We start from the raw sequence: 23685 nt of genomic DNA, 5'->3' as shown, positions 1-23685 counted from the left end.
TTTTTATCTCTGGCCATGTTTGTTGATTCTCCATCTTGGCTCTAATAAATAGTGCTGCTCTGAATATAAGAGTGCACGAGTCATTTCAAATTATGATTTTCTCTGTATCTGAACCCAGGAGTGGGACTGCTGGATCATATGGTACCTGTGTGTTGAGTTTTTTAAAGAACCTCCTGCTGTTTTCCACAGTGGCTGCACCCATTTACACCCCCACCAAGAAAGAAGGAAGATTCCTTTTTGTCTCTGACCTCTGCAGCGTTTATTCTTTGTGGGTCTTTCTGATGATGGCCATTCTGACCATGGTGAGGTGATTCCTCAGTATTTTGATTTGCATTGATTTGATAATTAGTCATGTGAACTATGTTTCCATGTGCTTTTTGATCCTATACAGTGAGAGTACAGTTTGCCTGTTGAAATTGGCTTCTTGAACGACAACCCTATTTTGAATTCATTTTTTGGTGATTTACCCCAAGGACTTCACTTGAGGGCAGGTGTCCTTTCCAGCCCTGCCTGCCTTGTGAATATTCAGAACCAATTCAGTTCAGTTCAGTTGCTCAGTCACGTCTGACTCACTGCAACCCCAATGACTGCAGCACGCCAGCCTTCCCTGTCCATCACCATCTCCCAGAGCTTGCTCAAACTCATGTCCATCCAGTCAGTGATGCCATCCAACCCTGTCATCCTCTGTCATCCCCTTCTCCTCGTGCCCTCAAACTTTCCCAGCATCAGGGTCTTTTCCAAGGAGTCAGCCCTTCGCATCAGGTGGCCAAAGTATTGGAGTTTCAGCTTCAACACCAGTCCTTCCAATGAACACCCAGGACTGATCTCCTTTAGGATGGACTGGTTGGATCTCCTTGCAGTCCAAGGGACTCTCAAGAGTCTTCTCCAACACCACAGTTCAAAGGCATCAATTCTTCGGTGCTCAGCCTTCTTCACAGTCCAACTCTCACATCCATACATGACCACTGGAAAAACCATAGCCTTTACTAGACGGACCTTTCTTGACAAAGTAATGTCTCTGCTTTTTAATATGCTGTCTAGGTTTGTCATAACTTTCCTTCCAAAGAGTAAGCTTCTTTTAATTTTATGGCTGCAGTCACCATCTGCAGTGATTTTGGAGCCCCCCAAAAATAAAGTCTGACACTGTTTACACCATTTCCCCATATATTTGCCATGAAGGGATGGGACCGGATACCATGATCATCGTTTTCTGAATGTTGAGCTTTAAGCCAACTTTTTCACTCTCCTCTTTCACTTTCATCAAGAGCTTTTTAGTTCCTCTTCACTTGCTGCCATAAGGGTGGTGTCATCTGCATATCTGAGGTCATTGATATTTCTCCCAGCAATCTTGATTCTAGCTTGTGCTTCCTCCAGCCCAGCATTTCTCATGATGTACTCTGCATATAAGTTAAATAAGCAGGGTGACAATATACAGCAGCAATTGCAGCTCTTCAATATGAGCCGTTGAGACTTCAGGAACTCAAGAAGAAGAATATCTGCTTTCTAGCAGCCATCAGACTGCAGACACTCCCTAAGGTGAGCCCTGAGGAAAGGAAGCTCAGGATGCTGGCCCAGATTGGTGAGGTGCATATGAAAGGAAAGATTTCAGGGAGCCCTGACTCTTGCATCTTCCCTTACTCAGAAAAGCACTAAATTCCTTGACTCAGGATGTCTGGCTTTCTTTAGCAGTAATCTTTTGATATTCAGACTACCTGCCCTTTGTTACAAAGCTCTGTGTAAGCTGGCTCCTCCCCTCCCCATCCCGGGAGCAGTTCTCTCAGGGTTGCTTGAGATGGTGTCTCCTGAGCTCGAAGTCCTAAAAATTCCTACTGAATAAAACATAACTCTCAACTTTTAGGTTCTGAATATTTTTTAAGTCGACAGGGCTGTTGTAATTTTGTTCCCATTTTCCTTGTTTAAGGAACCTCCAAGCTGTTTCCATGGGCTTCCCAGGTGGCGCTAGTGGTAAAGAACCCTCCTGCCCACACGGGAAACAGACGTGCGTTGGATACCTGGGTGGGGAAGATCCCCTAGAGACAACCCACTCCGGTATTTCTTGCCTGGAGAATCCCATGGACAGAGGAGCCTGGCAGGTTACAGTTCATAGGGTCAAAAAGAGTCAGACACGACTGGAATGACTTAGCACGTGTGCACACTGTCTCCATAGTGGCTGTTCCCAGTTGGCATTCCAGCATCAATGGAGGAAGGTTCTCATTTCTCCACACCCTCTCCAGCCTTGGTTCTTTGTAGAGTGTTTGACAATGGTCATTCTGATCGGTGTGAGGTGATACCTCATTATAGTTTTGATTTGAATTTCTCTAATATTTAGCGAGGTTAACATCATTCTCTGTGATTGTTTTTTAAAGGGTATGAGTGAAATATCTAGCAATTGGCTTTTGAATGTCTGCCCTGTGTTTCGACCGACACTGCTAGAACAGTCCTTGAAGGCAGGTGTTGTTTACTCACAACCCCATGGGTCTTCTGAATATTAAGTGCCCATCAGCACAGCTTTACACGTTGCTGTCATGGAAAGTGCCAGCAGCATTTTTTCATGCCCCTTTTTTTTTTCTTTCTGTGCAATTTCATTTTGATCCTATATTGGAATAGAGTTGATTTCCAATGTTGTGTTTGTGTAAGGTGTATAGGAACTTAATTCAGTCATGCATAAATGTGTATCTATTCTTTTTCAGGTTCTTCTTCCCATATATAGAAGAGCCTAAAAAGTACCGAGAAGCAAGAATCAGAGAAGAGAAAAAAAATGCAGGAAGAGGTGGCGGAGGTGTTGGAAACAAATGCAAAATCCAAGAAATGTAATCCTGTAGAAGCAGGGCTCTACAAAGTTAAAGCATGGAAACTGGATTCTAGAATTCTTTACAGTGGGGGCATTTTCCCTAAGAAACTGCCAGAGAAGCAGGCAGTGCCTATTGGCTTTGACTTTGAAACGGAGAAAAGAAATCAAACAGGGAGAAGCAAAGAGGATAAACACTTTAAATTTATGTGAAGCCTTGCCCTTATCGCATCTTGTTAGGTGTTGTGAGTGTTCCTGAGAAGAAAGAAATTCCACTCACTGTCCCCAGGACTCCTGCCTTTGTTCAGAAGAAGAGAACCCCAAAACCCACCCAAGAAGATGAGGATGAGGAGCAGCCAGTAATAATAAGAGCTCGATAACTGCCCCTTGACGGAGTACCTTTGAAGCCCAAAATCCCAGTGAGGAGAACTGTGGAAATATATCCTTTCTCTTTTGATTCAAAAAAGTCATTTACAGAAAGAGAAGAAAATAAAACAACTGCAGAAAGGGGAGGTGCCCAAGTTCTAGGTGCTTCCTTTGCCCCATTTTCCCATCATTAACCTGCAGGAGAAGATGAAGAACACAACTCAAGTGGAGCCTTCTGCTTGGAGCCTGGCAGAAGAGGTGCCTGAAGGCACAGACTTGGGTTCTCTCTGTGCCCTGGTGACAAAGAGGGCTCCTCCCAGTGTGATGGTAAGAGCAGCTTTGGTTCCCGGATGGTGTCTGCAGCCGAGTCTAGCGGTGGAGTTGACTAGAGAACTTGGGTGGTACCCACATAGTCACTTATAGAAATTTGTGTTGCTTCCATCCTCCTCCTCTTTTTTAATATGTCAGAATATATAGTTGATTTAGTTTGTAATTTATTCACTTAAAGTGTGATTTTTACTGCTTTTATCCTTCACTTTTTATATTTAAAGTTAAAAATAAAGATACTTGATTTAGTTTATAGTTTATGTCTGATTCTTTCCTCTTCTCTATGCAAAATGAATTTGGAGTTAAGGAGCCCTTTGCTATGAAGGGGGAGCCTCGTTAACCATCTGACAAGGAAGAGACTTGACTGATGTGTCCCCCACCGAGGCTGTCTGCCGGCTTCAGGCAGAGCTGCTGTTCAGGCACCTTCTGCCCTTATTGGTGCTGACAATGGGGGAACGCTGAGCAGGACATGTTTTAAGTCATCCTGTGACCTGGGCTGGAATCGATGTTTGTCTTGGTGAAAGTGAAAGTCTCTCAGTTGTGTCTGACTCTGTGACCCCTTGGACTATACAGTCCATAGAATTCTCCAGGCCAGAATACTGGAGCGGGTAATCTTTCCCTTCTCCAGGGGTATCTTCCCAACCCAGGGATGCAACCCAGGTCTCCCACACTGCAGGCGGATTCTTTACCAGCTGAGCCACAGGGAAGCCCAAGAATACTGATATGGGTAGCCTATCCTTCCTCCAGGGGATGGATCTTCCTGACCCAGGAATTGAACCAGGGTCTCCTGCGTTGCACATGGATTCTTTACCAACTGAGCTACCAGGGAAGCTCAACTTGACTACAGATCAAAAGCAGTTCCATACTCCTCTCCACAGTGATTCTTAGCATTTATAGCTCATCAGCACCGTGAGTGTTCTCTTTCCTCCGTGTCTTCTCCACCATTCACCTTTGTAGACTGAGGATGGCCTCAAACAGGTGCAGTGTTCCCTCGCTGTGGTTTTGATTTGCACGTCTCTAACAATTCCTGATGTGCAGCACGTTTTCATGGGCTTTGATTTAACTAGTGTGTGCGGAATTGACTGTGGAAATTTTCTTCTTCACCCTCTGTCCAGTTTTTATTTATTTTCAATTAGTTACCCATGGAAGTTTTTAAAGTGCCGGTGTCATTTAGAGCCCAGCAGTCTTTGTGAATATGAAGTGTTTATAAGTGTTGCAGTGAAATAAAAAATAGTTTTCTTTTTCTCTTTTGCCTTTTGAGTCCTTGTCTACTTTAACTGTTCCTGATCTAGACGGCATTGATAATTAAGTTTCCTTCTTTTCAGAAGACTAACCTGTTATACAAGCTATATCCTACACGTGTGTGTGTGTTAGTCACTCAGTCATGTCTGACTCTTTGTGATCCCATGGACTGTAGCTCACCAGGCTCCTCTATCCATAAAATTTTCCTGGCTAGAATACTGGAGTGGGTAGCCAATCCCTTCTCCAGGGATATCCCACACCTATCGCCCTCTATCTCTGCATGAGCCATACTTTGCTTCTATTATCTTTTAATTTTATGCTAGTCACATCCTAATGCTTAACTTTATGGTACTCTCTCTGCAAAACTCCCCTTATAGTTTGTTTTCCCCTCTTTTTGCATTACAGGGAGAAAGCCGCAGTGCAATCCACAAAAGTCAAGGCACCCACCTCCTGAGCCTTGCCGGACCCAAGTTACTGGGCTCCCTGATGCCAGCCTAGTGACTGTTTTGAAACAAAAATGCAAAAAGAAAGAATACTCTTTTTGCTCTTTTGCTCTTTATCTCCAACCTCTAACTACAAGCCCAAACTGTGTGATCCCCTTGATTCCCCATCGTGGGGGAGACACAGTTCTTGAGGCACAAGCATACTGTGTTTTTGTCTCTGCCAGCTTAGGGATTAAAGCCACCTTTCTATTTCCTCCAAAACACATGTATTTCCACAAAGGTATAAGGTTCCTATATTCTTGTTCCTTTTATCATTGTTTCAAAAAAGTCAATAGCTCAATCTTCTGAAAAGAAGAAAACTTAGTTATCAATGCAGACTATAGATCAGGAACAGCTAAAGTAGAGAAGGAATCAAAAGACCAAAGAGAAAAAACTGTTTCTTATTTCACTGCAGCATAAGCAATAGCTTTACAGTTTCTGTTGTGGGAAATGGCCACAAGGAGACAGGATTTCTTCATCCCCTACTCCTGTTACTATAGTAACCAGAGCCTTAGGGTTATTCCTAGTCCATGGTTTCTTCTGGCACAGGCCAGAAGCCTGTGTCTCATTAATCCTTGTTTTTTTTGTCTTTTTAAGTTAGCGTTTACGTTTTTAGGAGGATAGCTGACTTACAACGTTGTGTTAGTGGGTGTAGAGATTCTTCATCAGTTGTCTCCATAAACATATTGATTCATCTTTTTTTTCTCACATAACATTATTATAGAGTGTATAGTACACTACCCTTTCTAAAGTAGGTTCATGCTGATTCTATATTCTATATGTATTTGTGAATATAAATGAATCTCCACCTCCTAATTTATCCCTTCCACCCACCACTCCTCTTTGGTAACCATGTTTGTTTCCTAAGACTGTGCGTGTATTTCGCTTTTATAAAATAGCTCATTGGTATCAGTTTCCTTCTGAAGTACTTCACTTAATATGATTGTCCTAGATTAATCTATGATTGTTCTAGATTATCCCTGTAAATGGGATTTTGTTTTCATGGCAATCACATTCCATTCTATGCATAGATGACTTCTTTCTTCATTCATCTGTCCATGTACATCTTGGTTACTTATATGTCTCAGCTGTTGTAAATGCTGCACAGTGCATGCTTGTGTGCACTGCTGTCAGTCGCTACTTCTATCTTGCAAAACCAAAACAGTTCCCATGAGACACGCAGTCTGCATTCCCCTCCCTCATCTCCTGGCACTCACCATCCTGTGGGCATCAGCCCCAGCAGGATGTTACCTGAGCGGGAGCCTAGGAGGTTTCAGCCACCCTCCCCCAACCCTGCGGGGAAGCAGGACCTGAGGATGCTCCACTCCAACTGACCATCAGGATGGACGGACCCGCTCTCCCTGCCAGACCTTAGGGGACTGTCCTTCCTGGGCGACCGGGGCAGCGCCTCCTGCTGGAAGCTTGCGACGCTGCAGCCAAGCCACTTCCAGTCTGTCCCTGCAGGACCCTGGGCTGCGCTCGAGGTTCCTGGCTCTCCCCTGGGCCCTGACCACCACGTGGCCGCAGAACCTGCTCACAGCTTTGTTCTGCCCCTTGAGATGTTTAGTGACGAAGCTTTTGTTCCGTTTTCTGACGTGGGTGAAATGTGGAGCCCAGGGATGATCTCTTCTTCAAGAAGGGTACATCCTAGTTCCCACGTAGGGGTGAGCCCCCGTCCAACGATGAGAGACCCCAGGGGTGTGCCTCCTGGGAGCACAGCCCTAAGCTACTTTTAACCTGACCAAGTTCTGTCTACATGGTAGATTCAGACCTCTCCAAGTCCTGTCTACCCTGATTATGTTTAGATGAGACCGTGTGCTTCTATAATGAGAATATTTACACCTGACCCGGTTCTCTGTGCAGTAGGACATGGAGAACTGGGTAGAGACCCCACCTGGCCTCTGTCCCAGAAAACTCCGTGCCTGCATCTGAATGTCAGTGCTCAGATGCTGGGGTCTGGAACTGAGGTGGGTTTCTCTGGGTAACCGTGCTTTTCTCTGAATGGTGTTCCAAGGCCCTCCCAGGGGTCAGTGCTGAGGTAGGGCTCTGAGGCTTTCCCTCTGACAAGTTCACCTCCCCTGGGGCTCATAGAGACACCTTGGGTGGGCTACCTGCTTGCTGTCATTCAGTCTCTAAGTCCATCCAACTCTTTGTGACCCCACGGACTGCAGCATGCCAGGCTTCGCTGTCCTTCTCTATCTCCCGGTGTTTGCTCAAGCCCACATCGGTTGAGTCGGTGATGCCATCCAGCCATTTCATCCTCTGTTGTCCCCTTCTCCTCCTGCCTTCAATCTTTCTTAGCATCAGGGTTTTTTCCAATGAGTCAGCTTTTCCCAGCAGGTGGCCTAAGTATTGCAGCTTCAGCTTCAGCATCGGTCCTTCCAATAAATATTCACAGTTGATTTCCTTTAGGATTGACTGGTTTGATCTTGCTGTCCAAGGTCTCTTAAGAGTCTTCTCCAGCACCACAGTTCAAAAGCATCATTTCTTCAGCACTCAGCCTTCTTTATGGTCCAACTCTCACATCCATACATGACTACTGGAAAAACCATAGCTTTGACTACATGGACCTGGCTTGTTTACACTTTGGAGGCCCACCAATCACAGCCATGGTATCCTGACCACGGAATGTGTAACCCCAGGTAGGAGGCTCTGGGGTCTGTGTGAATCTCACTCCATCTGTGTGGGTCAGAATCATGTGCAGAGGGAGACCATACACTCAAAGCCAAGAAAAAGGGAAGAATATATGTGAGCTTCACTTGACCTGTGTTTAGTAATTAATGCTTTACAGTATCATTTTACACAGGCCTGTGCCAATTCCGGAGAAGGCAATGGCACCCTACTCCAGTACTCTTGCCTGGAGAATCCCATGGACGGAGGAGCCTGGTGGGCTGCAGTCCATGGGGTCGCTAAGAGTCGGACACGACTGAGAGATTTCACTTTCACTTTTCACTTTCATGCATTGGAGAAGGAAATGGCAACCCACTCCAGTGTTCTTGCCTGGAGAATCCCAGGGACGGGGGAGCCTGTTGGGCTGCCATCTATGGGGTTGCACAAAGTTGGACATGACTGACGTGACTTGGCAGCAGCAGCAGTGCCTATTCCCTCTTTACCCCTGCAAGATTCCCTATCCATGGGGCTCCTGGAGACTCCTCAGGTGAGTTGCTGCTGCTACTGCTGCTGCTAAGTTGCTTCAGTCGTGTCCAACTCTATGCGACCCCATAGACAGCAGCCTATGAGGCTCCTCTGTCCCTGGGATTCTCCAGACAAGAACACTGGAGTGGGTTGCCATTTCCTTCTCCAATGCATGACAATGAAAAGTGAAAGTGAAGTCGCTCAGTCGTGTCCGACTCTTCACGACCCCATGGATTGCAGCCTACAGGCTCCTCCTTCCATGGGGTTTTCCAGGCAAGAGTACTGGAGTGGGGTGCCATTGCCTTCTCCATCTCAGGTGAGCTACCTGGTAATTATTCCAATTCACCAGCACGAGCATGGCAAGAGGGGAGCAGGTTTATCTGGGCAATTGATTGCAGGGCACATGGATCAGGCAAAAAGCCAATGGGCAGCAGGTGAGGTTGCTGCTTTGCTCTCCTTCCAGCAGAGTGTCCTTACTCAGCAGAGACCAGACCTGCCCCTCGTCTTCCAGCCCAGCGTCTGGTGTGTTTTCACAGCACCTCAGCAGGACAACAAAAGACTGAGACTGCCAGCACCAAGGTAGTGTTTTCAAGTAGCTGTCATTATCATGACAGCTGTAAAACCAGTTAATATAACGTAGAACTGAAGGGAAAAGAGGAGGACGACTATGGGACAAGTGTTGGGGAATGAGATTGACCTGATAGTTCTATATCTGCCAAGCCAGGAGCTTACAGGAACTCACTGATTTCCACCGAAGGGGCCCAACCAGCAGAGGCCTGGTGTCCTAACCAAGGGTCTTGCCACCAAAGGTGCAGGGTCTGGGAGAGGGGGTCACCCTAGAGACTGTAGACATGTGACCCCAGGTACATGGTCTGGGAAGGAGGGTCACCCTGGAGACTTTAGACATGTGACCCCAGGTGCAGGGTCTGGAGGGGTCACCCTGGAGACTGTAGTAGACATGTGACCCCAGGTATGGGGTCTGGGGGGGGGTCACCCTGGAGACTGTGGACATAGGACCCCAGGTGCAGGGTCTGGAAGGGATCACCCTGGAGACTGTGGGCATGTGACCCCAGGCGCAGGGTCTGAGGATTGTGTGGGTCTCATCCCATCCACACAAGTCAGGTCCTGTACCTGCAGACCCCACATGTGCTCTTTACATACGTGTGCCTTGTCCCCTCTGAGATTTCCAACACCTGAATGGAGGGTGTTGCCCTGATTAACTTGCGGTCCTTTTTTTTTTTAATTTTATTTTATTTTTAAACTTTACAATATTGTATTGGTTTTGCCAAATATAGAAATGAATCCACCACAGGTATACATGTGTTCCCCATCCTGAACCCTCCTCCCTCCTTCCTCCCCATACCATCCCTCTGGGTCGTCCCAGTGCAACAGCCCCAAGCATCCAGTATTGTGCATCGAACCTGGACTGGCGACTCGTTTCATATATATTATACGTATTTCAATGCCATTCTCCCAAATCATCCCACCCTCTCCCTCTCCCACAGAGTCCAAAAGACTCTTCTATACATCAGTGTCTCTTTGGCTGTCTCGTATACAGGGTTATTGTTACCATCTTTCTAAATTCCATATATATGCGTTAGTATACTGTATTGGTGTTTTTCTTTCTGGCTTACTTCACTCTGTATAATAGGCTCCAGTTTCATCCACCTCATTAGAACTGATTCAAATGGCTGAGTAATACTCCATTGTGTATATGTACCACAGCTTTCTTATCCATTCATCTGTTGATGGACATCTAGGTTGCTTCCATGTCCTGGCTATTATAAACAGTGCTGCGATGAACATTGGGGTACACGTGTCTCTTTCTCTTCTGGTTTCCTCAGTATGTATGCCCAACAGTGGGATTGCTGGATCATAAGGCAGTTCTATTTCCAGTTTTTTAAGGAATCTCCACACTGTTCTCCATAGTGGCTGTACTAGTTTGCATTCCCACCAACAATGTAAGAGGGTTCCCTTTTCTCCACACCCTCTCCAGCATTTATTGCTTGTAGACTTTTGGATCGCAGCCATTCTGACTGGCGTGAAATGGTACCTCAAAGTGGTTTTGATTTGCATTTCTCTGATAATGAGTGATGTTGAGCATCTTTACATGTGTTTGTTAGCCATCTGTATGTCTTCTTTGGAGAAATGTCTATTTAGTTCTTTTGCCCATTTTTTGATTGGGTCATTTAGTTTTCTGGAATTGAGCTGTAGGAGTTGCTTGTATATTTTTGAGATTAGTTGTTTGTCAGTTGCTTCATTTGCTATTATTTTCTCCCATTCTGAAGGCTGTCTTTTCACCTTGCTTATAGTTTCCTTTGTTGTGCAGAAGCCTTTAAGTTTAATTAGGTCCCATTTGTTTATTTTTGCTTTTATTTCCAATATTCTGGGAGGTGGGTCATAGAGGATCCTGCTGTGATGTATGTCAGAGAGTGTTTTGCCTATGTTCTCCTCTAGGAGTTTTATAGTTTCTGGTCTTACATTTAGATCTTTAATCCATTTTGAGTTTATTTTTGTGTATGGTGTTAGAAAGTGGTCTAGTTTCATTCTTTTACAAGTGGTTGACCAGTTTTCCCAGCACCACTTGTTAAAGAGATTGTCTTTAATCCATTGTATATTCTTGCCTCCTTTGTCAAAGATAAGGTGTCCATATGTGCGTGGATTTATCTCTGGGCTTTCTATTTTGTTCCATTGATCTATATTTCTGTCTTTGTGCCAGTACCATACTGTCTTGATAACTGTGGCTTTGTAGTAGAGCCTGAAGTCAGGTAGGTTGATTCCTCCAGTTCCATTCTTCTTTCTCAGGATCGCTTTGGCTATTTGAGGCTTTTTGTGTTTCCATACAAATTGTGAAATTATTTGTTCTAGCTCTGTGAAGAATACTGTTGGTAGCTTGATAGGGATTGCATTGAATCTATAGATTGCTTTGGGTAGTATATTCATTTTCACTATATTGATTCTTCCAATCCATGAACATAGTATATTTCTCCATCTATTAGTGTCCTCTTTGATTTCTTTCACCAATGTTTTATAGTTTTCTATATATAGATCTTTAGTTTCTTTAGGTAGATATATTCCTAAGTATTTTATTCTTTCCGTTGCAATGGTGAATGGAATTATTTCCTTAATTTCTCTGTTTTCTCATTATTAGTGTATAGGAATGCAAGAGATTTCTGTGTGTTGATTTTATATCCTGCAACTTTACTATAATCATTGATTAGTTCTAGTAATTTTCTGGTGGAGTCTTTAGGGTTTTCTATGTAGAGGATCATGTCATCTGCAAACAGTGAGAGTTTTACTTCTTCTTTCCCAATTTGGATTCCTTTTATTTCTTTTTCTGCTCTGATTGCTGTGGCCAAAACTTCCAAAACTATGTTGAAGAGTAATGGTGAAAGTGGGCACCCTTGTCTTGTTCCTGACTTTAGAGGAAATGCTTTCAATTTTTCACCATTGAGGATAATGTTTGCTGTGGGTTTGTCATATATAGCTTTTATTATGTTGAGATATGTTCTTTCTATTCCTGCTTTCTGGAGAGTTTTTTTTTATCATAAATAGATATTGAATTTTGTCAAAGGCTTTCTCTGCATCTATTGAGATAATCATATGGTTTTTGTTTTTCAATTTGTTAATGTGGTGTATTACATTGATTGATTTGCAGATATTGAAGAATCCTTGCATCCCTGGGATAAAGCCCACTTGGTCATGGTGTATGATCTTTTTGATGTGTTGTTGGATTCTGATTGCTAAAATTTTGTTAAGGATTTTTGCATCTATGTTCATCAGTGATATTGGCCTGTAATTTTCTTTTTTTGTGGGATCTTTGTCAGGTTTTGGTATTAGGGTGATGGTGGCCTCATAGAATGAGTTTGGAAGTTTACCTTCCTCTGCAATTTTCTGGGAGAGTTTGAGCAGGATAGGTGTTAGCTCTTCTCTAAATTTTTGGTAGAATTCAGCTGTGAAGCCGTCTGGACCTGGGCTTTTGTTTGCTGGAAGGTTTTTGATTACAGTTTCAATTTCCGTGCTTGTGATGGGTCTGTTAAGATTTTCTATTTTTTTCAGGTCCAGTTTTGGAAAGTTGTACTTTTCTAAGAATTTGTCCATTTCTTCCACATTATCCATTTTATTGGCATATAATTGTTGATAGTAGTCTCTTATGATCCTTTGTATTTCTGTGTTGTCTGTTGTGATCTCTCCATTTTCATTTCTAATTTTATTGATTTGATTTTTCTCCCTTTGTTTCTTGATGAGTCTGGCTAATGGTTTGTCAATTTTATTTATCCTTTCAAAGAACCAGCTTTTGGCTTTGTTGATTTTTGCTATGGTCTCTTTTGTTTCTTTTGCATTTATTTCTGCCCTTATTTTTAAGATTTCTTTCCTTCTACTAACCCTGGGGTTCTTCATTTCTTCCTTTTCTAGTTGCTTTAGGTGTAGAGTTAGGTTATTTATTTGACTTTTTTCTTGTTTCTTGAGGTGTGCCTGTATTGCTATGAACTTTCCCCTTAGGACTGCTTTTACACTGTCCCACAGGTTTTGGGTTGTTGTGTTTTCATTTTCATTCATTTCTATGCAAATTTTGATTTCTTTTTTGATTTCTTCTGTGATTTTTTGGTTATTCAGCAGCATGTTGTTCAGCCTCCATATGTTGGAATTTTTAATAGTTTTGCTCCTTTAATTGAGATCTAATCTTACTGCATTGTGGTCAGAAAAGATGCTTGGAATGATTTCAATTTTTTTGAATTTACCAAGACTAGATTTATGGCCCAGGATGTGATCTATCCTGGAGAAGGTTCCATGTGCGCTTGAGAAAAAGGTAAAATTCATTGTTTGGGGATGAAATGTCCTATAGATATCAATTAGGTCTAACTGGTCTATTGTATCGTTTAAAGTTTGTGTTTCCTTGTTAATTTTCTGTTTAGTTGATCTATCCATAGGTGTGAGTGGGGTATTAAAGTCTCCCACTATTATTGTGTTATTGTTAATTTCTCCTTTCTTACTTGTTAGCATTTGTCTTACATATTGCAGTGCTCCCGTGTTGGGTGCATATATATTTATAATTGTTATATCTTCTTCTTGGATCATTATGTAGTGACCATCTTTGTCTCTTTTCACAGCCTTTGTTTTAAAGTCTATTTTATCTGATATGAGTATTGCTACTCCTGCTTTCTTTTGGTCCCTATTAGCATGAAAAATCTTTTTCCAGCCCTTCACTTTCAGTCTGTATGTGTCCCCTGTTTTGAGGTGGGTTTCTTGTAGACAGCATATGTAGGGGTCTTGTTTTTGTACCCATTCAGCCAGTCTTTGTCTTTTGGTTGGGACATTCAACCCATTTACGTTTAAGGTAATTATTGATAAGTATGATCCCGTTGCCATTTACTTTATTGTTTTGGGTTCGAATTTATACACTGTTTTTGTGTTTCCTGTCTAGAGAATATCCTTTAGTATTTGTTGGAGAGCTGGTTTGGTGGTGCTGAATTCTCTCAGCTTTTGCTTGTCTGTAAAGCTTTTGATTTCTCCTTCATATTTGAATGAGATCCTTGCTGGGTACAATAATCTGGGCTGTAGGTTATTTTCTTTCATCACTTTAAGTATGTCTTGCCATTCCCTCCTGGCTTGAAGAGTTTCTATTGAAAGATCAGCTGTTATCCTTATGGGAATTCCCTTGTGTGTTATTTGTTGTTTTTCCCTTGCTGCTTTTAATATTTGTTCTTTGTGTTTGATCTTTGTTAATTTGATTAATATGTGTCTTGGGGTGTTTCATCTTGGGTTTATCCTGTTTGGGACCCTCTGGGTTTCTTGGACTTGAGTGATTATTTCCTTTCCCACTTTAGGGAAGTTTTCAACTATTATCTCCTCAAGTATTTTCTCATGGTCTTTCTTTTTGTCTTCTTCTTCTGGGACCCCTTTGATTCAAATGTTGTAGTGTTTAATATTGTCCTGGAGGTCTCTGAGATTGTCCTCATTTCTTTTAATTCGTTTTTCTTTTTTCCTCTCTGATTCATTTATTTCTACCATTCTATCTTCTAATTCACTAATCCTATCTTCTGCCTCTGTTATTCTACTATTTGTTTCTTCCAGAGTGTTTTTTATTTCATTTATTGCATTATTCATTATATATTGACTCTTTTTGATTTCTTCTAGGTCCTTGTTAAACCTTTCTTGCATCTTCTCAATCCTTGTCTCCAGGCTATTTATCTGTGATTCCATTTTGATTTCAAGATTTTGGATCAATTTCACTATCATTATTCGAAATTCTTTATCAGGCAGATTCCCTATCTCTTCCTCTTCTGTTTGGTTTGGTGGGCATTTATCCTGTTCCTTTATCTGCTGGGTATTCCTCTGTCTCTTCATCTTGTTTAAATTGCTGAGTTTGGGGTGTCCTTTTTGTATTCTGGCAGTTTGTGGAGTTCTCTTTATTGTGGCGTTTCCTCACTGTGTGTGGGTTTGTACAGGTGGCTTGTCAAGGTTTCTTGGTTAGGGAAACTTGTGTTGGAGTTCTGGTGGGTGGATTTGGATTTCTTCTCTCTGGAGTGCAATGAAGTGTCCAGTAATGAGTTATGAGATGTCTGTGGTTTTGGGGTGACTTTGGGCAGCCTGTATCTTGGAGCTCAGGGCTGTGTTCCTGTGTTGCTGGAGAATTTGCTTGGTGTGTCTTGCCCTGGAACTTGTTGGCCCTTGTGTGGTGCTTGGTTTCAGTGTATGTGTGGAGGCGTTTGATGAGCTCCTGTCAATTAATGTTCCCTGGAGTCAGGAGTTCCCTGGAGTCAGGGTTTGGACTTAAGCCTCCTGCTTCCAGTTATCGGTCTTATTTTTACACTAGTTTCAAAACTTTTCCTTCTATACAGCACCATTGATAAAACATCTACATTAAAGATGAAAAGTTTCTCCACCGTGAGGGTCACCCAGAGAGGTTCACAGTGTTACATGGAGAAGAGAAGAGGGAGGAGGGAGTTAGAGGTGACCTGAATGAGATGAGGTGGAATCAATAGAGGAGAGAGTGGGCTAGCTAGTAATTACTTCCTTATGTGCACTCCACAACTGGACCACTCAGAGATGTTCACGGAGTTATACAGAGAAGAGAAGAAGGAGGAAGGAGACAGAGGTGGCCAGGAGGATAAAATGGGGAAATGAAAGGGAGGGAGACAGATCCAGCCAGTAATCAGTTCCCTAAGTGTTCTCCACCATCTGGAACACACAGAAATTCACAGAGTTGGGTAGAGTAGAGAGGGGTTAGGGAGGAGACACAGGTGACCTGGTGGAGAAAAAGGAGAGTCCAAAGGGAGAGAGAGCAGTCAAGCCAGTAATCTCATTCCCTAGTGAAAAATGGGTACTGAAGATTGGGTTCTTAAAGGTACAAAATTGGTAAAAAATACATAAAAGCAAAAATTAAAAATCTAGAGTAGAGTTTGGGATTTCAAAAATACAGTGTTAAAGAAAAGAAGAAGGAAAAGAAAGGGAGAAAAAACGAACAAACAAAAACAAACGAAGTCGCAAAAATTATAAAGGAAAAATAGGTACAAAATTGATAACAAATACCAAAAAGCAAAAGTTAAACATCTAGAGTAGAGTTTGGAATTTCAAAAATACAATGTTAAAAAAAAGAAGAAGAAAAAGAAAGAGAGAAAAACAAACAAACAAAAACAAACAAAGTCACAAAAATTATAAAGAAAATATAGGTACAAAATTGATAACAAATACCAAAAAGCATAAATTAAAAATCTAGAGTAGAGATTGGATTTTCAAAAATACAATGTTAAAGAAAAGAAGGGGGAAAAAATTATAAAATATATATATATATGAAGTTTGCTTTAAAAAAAAATAGGGTCTTTTTTTTTTTTGCAAAGTAATAGTAGGTTATAAAAGTGAAAATTAAAGGAATAATAGAGGACTTAAAATTTTTTAAAAAATTAAAAAAAAAAGAAAGAATGAATGATCGTATAAATAGTAAAAATATATCTAGGACTTTCTCTGGTTTTGTTGTGAGTATTGTGGGGTCAGTTCATTTTCAGCTAGTTCCTTGGTCCGACTTATATTTCTCAAGATCTATAGGCCCCTTCCTATGTAGTCAGTACTAACCACAGGGTTTAATCTATTGCCTGTAGCTTCCAAGGCGGTTCCCTCTGTTATAGCTTCTTCCGTTTGCTGGTCTCTTCAGTGTCTGGTTTCTGCCTTGACACAAAGGGGACGGTGGTGGACACTTTTTTTTTTTTTTAGGCTCACTTGTTCAGTCGCGCTTTGGGGAGGGAGGGACGCTGCAAACAAATAACACTGGCGTGTGCTTGCAGTGCCTCAGCCACACTGGGTCTGCCTCCGCTCACGGCGCATGTAGCCTCCCTGCCCACACTGCTCAGGCTCTAGGTTGCTCCACCAGGAACCATCCGTGGCCGGCCCTGGGCCGCTTGCACCTCCCGGGTCCAAGCCGCTCAGGTTCAGGCACTCGGGTAGTCCTCAGAGGCTCAGACTCGGTTGGGCCTGCGTTTTGTGCCCTTCCCAGGTCCAAGCAGCTCAGGTGATGAGGTGTTTGGCAAGCGCGATTGCTGCGACTTATCGCCTCCCCGCCCTCGGTTATCTAGGTGTACATCCAGCGCCCTTTCTCAGGCGGATGTTAACCGTCCAGACCCCCAAGAAATTTTAGTTAGCAAAGAAGCCTGCTTACAGTTTTATAGATAATGTCTCTCTGGGGCTGCGATTGCCCCCTTCCAGCTCTGGCTGCCTGTCACCGGAGGGGGAAGGTCTGCAGCCGGCTATCTCTGTTCAATTCTTAGTTCCGTGCGCAGGCCTGGCGGAGTCTTAGGTTGGGGCTGGCTTTTTGCGTGGTAGATATCCCACAGTCTGGTTTGCTAGCCCAAATTATTTCGCTCAGATAGTGCTCAGGGTATTCAGGCCAGATTCCTACTCTAAGCGATGCAGCCCGCGCTGCGCCTCCCTGCCCAGCCCCCGCTTGCTAATGGTGCGTGCAGGCGTCTGCGCTGCTTCTCCGCTGGGGGAGTTACCCGTAGGACTCGCAATCTTCGAGTTTTAATTGTTTATTTATTTTTTCTCCCTGTTATGTTGCCCTCTGTGCTTTCAAAGCTCGGCACAGATTCGGCAGTGAGAAGGTTTCCTGGTGTTTGGAAACTTCTCTCTTTTTAAGACTCCCTTCCCGGGACGGAACTCTGTCCCTCCCTCTTTTGTCTCTTTTTTTGTCTTTTATATTTTTTCCTACCTCCTTTCGAAGAGTTGGATTGCTTTTCTGGGTGCCTGATGTCCTCTGCCGGCATTCAGAAGTTGTTTTGTGGAATTTACTCGACGTTTAAATGCTCTTTTGATGAATTTGTGGGGGAGAAAGTGTTCTCCCCTTCCTACTCCTCCACCATCTTGGCTCCTCCCCTTTTTTTTTTAATATTTTGGCTGTATTCTCGACCCCACCCCAGTCCAAACATGAGACACAAGTCTGCTCAGGCTCCAGGGATGCGATAGCAGCCCAAATCTAGGAGGTGGCAGGGAGTAAATTAGACATTGACTTTTTGATTTTTGTTTTCTTTAATCTCATGCTGAAGCCATGTCAGAGTACAGTCGATTTGCAGTTTTGTGCTTGCTGTTAGTGTACAACTGCCTGATTCAGCTATGACATATCTATACAGTGTATCTGTTCCTTTTTGGATTCTTTTGCCATAGAGATTATTACAGAAGCTCAAGCAAAATTCCACTTGCTGAACATCAGGTCCTTCTTGAGCATCCTTGACAGCTACAGATTTCTGTGTATATATGGAAGGAAGGAAAGAGATAATCCTTTTTGATTATCTGTTATACCTACAGATTTCTGCGTACATGTAAGTCCCTACTTCTGAATTCATTCCTGCCCTTTTTTTTTTTTTTTTTTTTTTTTACTGGAACCCTCTGTGTTTGAATTCTCAGAGTCTCTTTTTGGGTTGTAAGTTAGTTCCTTTGTATCTCTTTTAAAATTTTTCCTACAAGGGACATCAAATGCTGTTGTCTTCTTCACTCTCGCTGATTTCATTTAGTGTATGATCCTTCAAGGTCCATCCTCCAAGTGACCAGTGGTATAATTTCATAATTTCAGTGGTGCTTTATTATGGCTGTTGTCTATATGTAACATCTTTTTTAACCTTTAATCCATCAGTGGACATTTCTCAAGCTCTATTTTGGCTGTTGCAAGCAGAACTGCAGTGAATGTTGGGATGCATGTATTTTTATTGAATGATGATTTTCTCAGGATATCGGCCCAGGTGTGGGGATGTCTGGTCCTAGGATGGGCTCTCTTGAGAGATTTTTTTTTTGACATGCGGAGGCTGTGCTTTCTAGTGGCTGTTGTCAATGTCCATTTCCACTGAACACGGAGTGGGGTTACCTCACCTGGCGGCTCTCTCCTGCATTTATTGTTTGTAGACTTGTGAGGATGGCCAGTCTGACTGGTGGACTTTGATTTCCCATCATTGTTTTGATTGGTGCTCCGGCAGCAATTAGGGACGCTGCTCATCTACTCCTGTGGTGGAGGTTTACTTTTTTTTTTTCTTGTTTCCTTTACATTAAAGGGTGTGAGGAAAATTTACTGTGACAACTGGCTTCTTGAAACTCTGTTGTGTTTGTAATTTATTTCTGCAAGCCCCACTCTGGGAGATTTCCTGAGAGCTGCTGTCATTAACAGAAACCCCAGGCCGTGTGAATTAGAGGTGCTGGTCAGCCTCTTTGGTCAAGTTGCAGTTACAGGAAATGTTTACAGGCAACTGCACTTTTTAAAGCACATCTCAGGTTCCTGGGAAAGTCAGCATCCCGGGCTGTGGAGCAGATTGAATTGTACCTGAGCAAACACCTAAGGGCTTGTGTTTCACTATTTTTCCCTCATGAAGCATCACACACACACACACCCCACACACATACACACACCCCACACACACAAACACACACACATGCACACACCCCACACACATACACACCCCCACACACACACACACCCCACACATACACACACCACACACACAAACACACACACACATCCCACACACACCCCACACACCCCCCCACACACACAGACACCCCCCACACCCCCCCACACCCCCCACACACACACACACACACTGGACTGATTCTTACTGGGTCCATAGCACCCTGCTGAGTGTGCTTAGGTGCCTAGAAAGGCTGCACTCCAGAAAGGAGGTTTGAACTGGAATGCCCAGCACCAGGGCACATGCACGGTTCGTAATATTTGCTCCCAAGTCCCTGGAGGCCTGGATCCCTCTGGGGAGTCTGGTCCGAGCCAGAACATATCAGGTAGTAGATGTCTAAAAAGGGTTCAGCGAAGGCCACCCTGCCAGGCTGTGTCAAACTCACCCCAGTCCAGCAGTGGGACCTAAGCCTACTCAGGCTCCAGGGATGGGGTAGCAGCCCGAGTCAGGAAGGTTGAGGGAATAAAGTAGGCACTGCTTCTCTTTACTTCTCTTTAATATCATGCTGATATTATGTTGCAGTATAGTCATTTGCAATATTCTGATTGTTGTCATATATAGCTGCCTGATTCAGGTATAACATATCTATGAGATATGTCTATTCTTTTTTGCCATAGAAGGTCAAACAGATTTGTGAGCATCAGGTCCTGGTGGGTTATGTATCTCAGATACAGTTTTCTGTGTATACAAAGAAGGGAGGTAGGAGATACTTTCTGTGCATTCTCTCCTAGAGATACAGATTTCTGTGTATAGGTTAGAGGTACAGATTCCCATGTGTATGGGGAAGGAAGGAAGGGAGAAAGGAAGAGGGTAATCCTTGGGGATTATTGATTACACATACAGGTTTCTATGTCTATGCTAGTTCAGATCTTCTAATTCATCTTCAGGCTCTTCATGTTCTATTCTTTTTTTTTTCTTTTTCTTTGAACACTTTGTGTTTGAAATCTCAGAGTCTCTTTTGGCTCACAAACTTGATACTTTGTAAGCTGTTGATGCTGTTGACCCCGATGCTGGGACAGATTGACGGCAGGAGGAGACGGGGATGACAGAGGATGAGATGGTTGTATGGCATCACCGACTCAATGGACATGAGTTTGAGTTAACTCCAGGAGTTGGTGATGGACAGGGATGCCTGGCGTGCTGCAGTCCATGGGGTTGCCTAGAGTTGGACACGACTGAGCAACTGAACTGAACTGAAGCTGTTGATATTTTGCCTAGAAGGTACACTATACACTATTGTCTTCCTATGCCTGACTGACTTCTCTTAGAAACGATCCTTTAAGGTCTATCTGTGTGGATACCTGTGGTCATGTGACCCCAGGTACAGGGTCTGGGGATGGGGTCACCTTTGAGAGTGTCCACGTGTGACCTCAGGTGCAGGGTCTGGGGGTTGTGTGGGTCTCACCCCTCTCCACAATTCAGGATTGTGTGTACCTGGAGACTGCCTCTCTCCCCTTTTCCTGTAGCCTGTCGTGTTCCCCTGAGATTTCCAACATCTGAGCGGAGGGTGGCGCCCTGATTTACCTGTGGTCATTTGTCTCCTCTTGTTGCATTCACATGAGGTCAGGCACCTTGGGGCAGCTGTGCTCCGTGTTCTGCTGAGTGACCGATAACCCTTGGTGTACAGTTTCTGAACCCCACTTGAGACTCTGGTCCCAGCACAGTGAAGCCTGTCCACTCATCCCACTTTGCGGGGAAGGAAAGGAAGTATGCGTTGCAGGTGCTGAGCAAGGAGGCCAGGGCAGGCCGTGCTTAAAAGGCTCACGCTCCATGAAGGCAGGGGTTATGGAGTGGGCGATCTGCTCAGGGACTGTCTCCTGACTGGCTGGTGGTGAGGTCATTGAGAGTGAGCATCATCACCTTCTGATTCTAATGGGTCTGGAATCTGCGTGCTTGTGGGCAGCACGCAGTCAATTTCTCCACCTGATGGGTGTTTCAGCGTGTATAAGACAGCTCACAGGATATGGCTCAGAGCATTTTCTACAGCCCTTGAGGAGGAACACAGATCCTTGACTTTGTTTAATGGCTAAGTTATTGTTTTCTCTTCTTTGACAGTTTTCCTTTCTTTCTGCATATTCTCACTTCTCTGGTTAAATGTACTCTTTGGAACGCAGAGAAGCCTGGGAGTCTAAAGGTTTTCTACAGACAGGAGGCAGGCAGAGGACATGCTATGGTTTCCCTTAAAATTTGATTATTATTTGGATTAATGGATTAATCAAAACTTTGTAGGATCTTCTCTTGTTTTATTCCCACCTCTTCCCAGGAAGGTCAATTTCAGCAATTAAAGGACAGGGTAGGGACTTCCCTCGAGGTCCAGTGGCTAACAGTCTGTGCTTACAATGCAGGGGACCCACGTCCATTCCCTGGTCAGAGAACTAGATCCCACATGCCACAGCTAAAAGATCCCTTGTGCCGGACCAGCCTCAGCCAAATATTACGATCAAAAAATTACAAATATAAAAAACAAAAATTTTTAATTAAAAATAAAATACTTGGTAAAACCCATATATAGCCATTCTTGCAAGTCCTTATTCAGATACTACGTGTCCATGCTACGCATCTGCAGACAGGATCCTGTGACAGTTAGAGGGATGTCACCAGACAGGCCATGCCTCTAATACCAGAACTACAAGAGGCAGTGTTCTTGAAAAAACAGGCGGGATTTGTGATTGCTGAGTTCATGCACTTGTTTTAATCTTTCCTTGAATGTATGTCTGTGCTTGAAACAGAGCAGGACCCTGTCATCCTTGCCCCCCACCCCCACATCCTCCATCTGCCTTTTGCTTGTGGAAAGTTTCAGTCAAAAAGGAAGTTTAATCAGAGAAATGAGAAATGCTGAAAGAAAGGAAAACACTCAAAGGAGACTAAACAATAATAATGCTGTCAGTAAGCATCGTCGAGGGCCTTTAGTTCTTTCTCAAGGTCTGTAGATAATATTCTGAGCCACATCCTGTGAGCTGTCTTATAGGTACTGAAACCCCAGGTGTAGAAGCTGACTACATGATGACCAGACTGTACCCAGGACACGAGCTGCCACAATTCAGAGAACTGGCCACAAAGAAATGGGAACAAACTGACCCTGGAACTGAAAGTTAACTGACCTTAAAACAAGATGATGCTGGTCAGATGACCAATTTCAAGATGACTGTCAGAGCTGACTGTGCTGTTTCTGCATGTAGCCCCTCTCCCTGTTCCCACTCACTCTCCCCTCCTCCCCACTCCCCCAGCCGTCTATAAAAGCTCTCATCCCCTGCTTGGCGGTGGTGGGAATGGCCATTGGACAGACGTCCATAAACCAACTCTCCTCAATTGCCAGCATCTAAAATAAAGCACACGTTCCTTTCCACCAGCCTGGCCTGTTTATTGGCTTTTGAGCAGAGAGCAGCCAGACTCCAAGTACTCTTTCAGTAACATGCTGATTCACAATTGTTTTATTAAATAATTAGGTATTGGTTTAGGTTTATTTGGGGCTTCCCTGGTGACTCAGAGGGTAAAGCATCTGCCCTCAATGCAGGAGACCTGGGTTCGATCCCTGGGTCTGGAAGATCTCCTGGAGAAGGAAATGGCAACTCACTCCAGTATTCTTGCCTGGAGAATCCCATGGATGGAGGAGCCTGGTAGGCTAGAGTCCATGGGGTCACAAAGAGTCGGATACGACTGAGCGACTTCACTTCACTTCACTTAGGTTTATTTTACTGTTAACTATCAGTGGGTTTATGCATTCTGATATAAGCTTTACACAAGGAGAAACATTTCCTGTTACTAGTATGAACAGTATTGGTTCTATTCACTAATAAATTCAGTTTAGTTCAGGCATCATTTATGGTACTTCATCTGTAGCATCAGCTTTAAATTTCCATCTTCTACAAATAGATGCTAAGTGAGTCTTTTATTTACTTATGAGAGTTGAGTCTGGTGGGAAGTTTGGTCTGGTTTTAGCTCAGTGTTCTGAGGTTTAAAATCTCCTCTAGGCTTCACTTCGATCCATCCAAACACACTTTCCAGGATGCTCATCTTGTCAGGACTTATCTCCTCTTGTATGTTGGGAGCTTATTAATGGGTTGTGAAGTTACTGATATAGGAGGGGTGACTATGTGCTTCATGGCTCAGTCAAGCCTCTATTCCTTCAGTTCAGTTCAGTTCAGATCAGTCGCTCAGTCGTGTCCAACTCTTTGCGACCCCATGAATTGCAGCACGCCAGGCCTCCCTGTCCAGCACCAACTCCTGGAGTTCACTCAGACTCACGTCCATTGAGTTGGCGATGCCATCCAGCCATCTCATCCTCTGTCGTCCCCTTCTCCTCCTGCCCCCAATCATTCCCAGCATCAGAGTCTTTTCCAATGAGTGAACTCTTCGCATGAGATGGCCAAAGAATTTCAGCTTTGGCATCAATCCTTCCAAT

General features: G+C 43.6%; 2 long non-coding RNA genes across 4 annotated transcripts in view; both read left to right on the top strand.

Annotated features, from left to right (window-relative positions):
- The first annotated feature begins 1227 nt into the window (after positions 1-1227).
- Positions 1228-3731, top strand: LOC147365367 (uncharacterized). Of its 3 annotated transcripts, none has more exons than XR_015135469.1 (3): positions 1228-1536; positions 1922-1965; positions 2691-3731. It is a non-coding gene; the product is annotated as an uncharacterized LOC147365367 (long non-coding RNA). The 3 variants fall into 3 exon arrangements; XR_015135470.1 differs by having other exon boundaries at positions 1922-1999; XR_015135468.1 differs by lacking the exon at positions 1922-1965.
- Positions 3732-8805: 5074 nt separating this feature from the next.
- Positions 8806-23685, top strand: part of LOC147365366 (uncharacterized) — a 38943-nt gene continuing 24063 nt past the window's right edge. Inside the window, exon 1 of the long non-coding RNA XR_015135467.1 lies at positions 8806-8919. This is a non-coding gene — a long non-coding RNA (uncharacterized LOC147365366). The remainder of the gene's footprint in view (positions 8920-23685) is intronic.

Source organism: Bos grunniens, chromosome 10 (assembly GCF_055505025.1).
Source record: "Bos grunniens cultivar Pamir isolate PY7600 chromosome 10, Bosgru_T2T1.0, whole genome shotgun sequence".
In the NCBI taxonomy this organism is placed as follows: Eukaryota; Metazoa; Chordata; class Mammalia; order Artiodactyla; family Bovidae; genus Bos; species Bos grunniens.
This window is presented reverse-complemented; position numbering and strand designations above follow the sequence as displayed.